Genomic DNA, 3,953 nt, shown 5'->3' with positions numbered 1-3,953 from the left:
TTCAAGGCATACCAGATACTGCGGGCACCGGACAGGATCTCTCCAACCATGTTTGTCAGGGGTTAGAAGCTGAGTCTCAAAGAGGTAAAGCTGTTTGTCCAAGTCACACAGTCTTGGAATGGCAGGGTTGGGAGTCAGCCCAGGTCTGGAATGGTTCCAAAGCCGGTGCTCTTTTCCTGAATGCTTTCTCACTAGCGGGGCACTAGCGACGTTTTGTGCAAGATTGCCCTGCAGACTACTGGGTATTTACCCCAAAGATACAGATGTAGTGAAGAGAAGGGCCATATGTACCCCAATGTTCATAGCAGCATTGTCCACAATAGCTACATTGTGGAAGGAGCTGAGATGCCCTTCAACACATGACTGGATTAAGGAGATGTGGTCCATAATATATACAATGGAATATTACTCAGCTATCAGAACGATTTCTCAACATTTGCTGCAACATGGACGGGACTGGAGGAGATTATGCTAAGTGAAATAAGTCAAGCAGAGAAAGACAATTATCATATGGTTTCACTCATTTATGGAACATAAGAAATAGCAGGGAGATTGGTAGGAGAAGGAAGGGAAGAATGAAGGGGGGGTAAACAGAAGGGGGAATGAACCACGAGAGACTATGGACTCTGGGAAACAAACTGAGGGCTTCAGAGGGCAGGGGGGGTGGGGGACTGGGATAGGCCGGTGATGGGTAGTAAGGAGGGCACGTATTGCATGGAGCACTGGGTGTTACTCGCAAACAATGAATCATGGAACACTACATCAAAAACTAAGGATGTACTGTATGGTGACTAACATAATATAATAAAAAAATTCAAAAAAAAAAAAAAGATTGTCCCACAGAGGGCAAGAAGTGTAGCTGGCTCATATTAAGCTCTGTAAGGGCCACAACCAAAAATTGCCCCATGCGTTTCCAACTCTCTCCCCTGCAAGAGGCTACCTCTGGTTCCGGAGGGGAACCACAAGACCATGAGGACCAAGTCTGCCTCCTTTATGTGGACCCAGGGCCTGACACAGAGAAAGTACTTAATAATGTTTAGTGAATGAATGAATGAAATACTCTGTAGTCAAACAGGACTACATGTGAATCCCAGCTCTGTGGCATTGAGCAAGTTACTTAACCCCTCTGTGCCTCAGTTTCCTCCTCTGCAAAATGGGGACAATATTAGTACCCTCTTCATAGCGTTGTTATGAGGATTAAATGAGTTAAGGCTTATAAAATGCTTGGCACATTTTCCGATGCTTAATAAGCACTGTATCAGTTTTTCTTAAACAAACGAGCCAAAAAAATAATAAATGAATGACTATCTTTTATACACACACACACAATCAGGAGTTCACGGTTTACAAACACTGTGAGTTTGTTATCTTCTTGGACTGCTTCCATTGCCCTGCGAGGGAACGTTATGCACACTTTACAGGAAACCCAGGCTCAGAGAGATGAGGTGACACAGCCAGGGTCTTCTGGTTGTTCAGCTGCCTCTGGAATTTCAGACTCTGGGTTCCCCTGCAAATATGCATTTGTAAGCCAAGAATGAAGGAGCCCACAAAGGAGCTGCCGGGACTCCAACCTCTCAGAGCACCTGGAAAGGGACGGGTTGTCCTGACCCCACAGCCACAAAGGACCATAGTCCCCTTCATCCAACATGAGGCTCTCTCACTGGGCTGCCCAGGGCTCTGTGAGGGGTGTGTGTGTGTGTGTGTGTGTGTGACTCAAGGGTTTGGGAGGAAAGCAGCCCAGCCATGTGGCCAGGACCACAAGACCACAGGAAAGAACTGGGTGGTGAGTGAGGACTGGTCAGCTGCCTGCCCACAGTGGGAGAGGGGCGCTAGCTTTACAGGTGCCCAGAGTCCCCAGACCTGCTCCCCTCCCCCAGCCCCCCCTCGGGGCAGCAGTGGGCTCTCTCTCCTCGAGGCATCTCGAAGCCAGAGCACAGGAGTGGCCTCACTGCTCTGTGATTTTTCAATTCCACACCACCCGTCCTACAAACTGTCATGAGATGATATCTGGGCCAACTTCCAAGCCGGCTGCTGGAGACTTCTGCTCTCAACAGAGCTCTCAGCTGGGGAGGTGAGCCTCAGAGGAACAGAAGACAAAGAGTGGGGAAGGAGCCCTGGGGAATCTCCTTGCAAGGCCCCCCTGCCCAGATCCCTAAGAGGATCCCAATTCCCAAATGCTAAAGTCTGTAAACCAGCCTGGCTTATCTCCCCTCACCAGGTCTGTCCTTGGTATCTCACTTCATTTTCCTTCCCTGGCAACATAATTTGGATTACGCTGGATGTGGGCTCCTCCTTACTCCTGTCTTCTTGGAGTCTTTTACCTTTCTTATCCAGACCAACCCAACTTAATTCAACTCAACTCAACCCACCACAATTCTCCTAAATTCAACTCATCAACCCAACTCAACTTACTTCCACTTACCCCACCAAATCCCGCCTACCCCAATTCAATCAAACTCCACTCCACTCAACACAACGCAACTCGGCTTAAGTCTAAGTTCAATTCAAGGCAAACCAGCTCAGCTCTGCTCCACTCAACCAAACGCAAACCCAGCTTCCATTCAATCTAATCAAACTGAATTGTCTTCACCTCACCCCCCCACATGATCTAACACAACTCTACTCCACCCACACCAACCACGCTCAGCCCAACCAAACTAATGCAGCTCAACTAACCCATATTGCCCAGCTCAGTTTTTCTCTCTTTGTATCTCCTCCTACTTTCCAACACTTACGACCTGCATTCCAACCCTCACCCCACTACCCAATTTCCTATCATTCCCTAAATAGTCAGGCACAAAATTAATGCCTCATTTAAAGAAAGATGGGGAATTTTTTTTCCTTTGGACTTGCCACCTTCTTGCTCTTCTCCCAACCCTAACCTCATCTCTTGCTGGTAACCTTCAGTCATCTCTGATTCCCCACCATTTAATCCCTACCCTTTAATGAACCCTTGGGGCCATGAAGCCTCAGACGCCCCAAGTGTGTGAGGGTTCTCATCTCTGCACACATTACCCCCAGGGGCATGACGTCTGGAGGACATTTAGATTGGAGAGCCTCAGGGTTCCAGTCCCAGAAGATATCCAAAGGTCAGAAGAGTGACCACCAGACCTGGGCACAGTGTGGGCAACGGCAGGATCTGGCTTGACCCCCCAGGAAGCAGAATGCTCTGCCTCTGGCTTTCCTGCCCACCCTCCTAGATCTCTTATCTCTTTCTAATCCTTTATGGCTGCCCTGTTCCTGTCTTTATCTCTCAATCTTGGTCTCTATATCTCTGTATCTCTGTTTCTCACTCTCTCTGTGTGTCCCCCCCCCCCCGTTATCTCTGCCTCCGTCTGTGGGTGGCCCTATCTCTTCATCTCTGTCTGAAACACCCTCTTCCTCTTTCGGTATCTCTCTTGCTGCTAACTCCCCCTTGCTGACTCTGTCCCTCTCCATCTCTGTCTCTATTTCTGGCACAAACTGCTTCATGTTCTGTGCCTTGGCTGGGGAGCTCTTTCTCCCAAACACAAATGTCTCCATCCCTCATCCCCTCCACCTTCTCCGTACCAAGGGAGCAGCAGTCATCCCAGGCCGTCTGCGAGCCACTCCGAGGCTGCTGAACCCGGAGCTCAAGTGGCTTCCCCACTCAGGAAATCACAGTTGTGTCCACAGAGCTGGAAAGGAGGGCAGGCCAATCATCTTGTCATGGATGAGGAACTGGAGCCCCAGAGACTGCAGGGGGCTCGTTTAGAGTTAGTGGAGCAAGAACAAGACACTGTCGCCTAGAGACCTCAGACTCTGAAGTCACAGGAGGAAGGTCTGGGTACCAGACTGGCTGGGAGATAGACGGAAGGACCGTGGCACCTGCCCCCAGAACCCACCTGCATGAACACGGGAATTAGCTGCTTTTCACACCATCTCAGAGCAGCACTTCCCTGTCTCTCTGTCTGTCTTTCCGTCTGTCTCATAGT

The 3,953-nt window shown here is 49.5% G+C and overlaps 1 long non-coding RNA gene across 1 annotated transcript; it reads right to left on the bottom strand.

The window, feature by feature from the left end:
• Positions 1-1,299: 1,299 nt before the first annotated feature.
• LOC121103052 lies at positions 1,300-3,818 on the bottom strand. The gene is made up of 2 exons (XR_005835168.1): positions 3,550-3,818; positions 1,300-1,507 (listed from the first exon to the last, which is right to left on the bottom strand). It is a non-coding gene; the product is annotated as an uncharacterized LOC121103052 (long non-coding RNA).
• Between the last annotated feature and the right edge of the window lie 135 nt (positions 3,819-3,953).

This window comes from Ursus maritimus, unplaced genomic scaffold (assembly GCF_017311325.1).
Source record: "Ursus maritimus isolate PB19 unplaced genomic scaffold, ASM1731132v1 scaffold_17, whole genome shotgun sequence".
Taxonomy (NCBI): domain Eukaryota; kingdom Metazoa; phylum Chordata; class Mammalia; order Carnivora; family Ursidae; genus Ursus; species Ursus maritimus.
The sequence above is the reverse complement of the archived record's forward strand: the minus strand, read 5'-3'. Positions and strand labels throughout refer to the sequence as shown.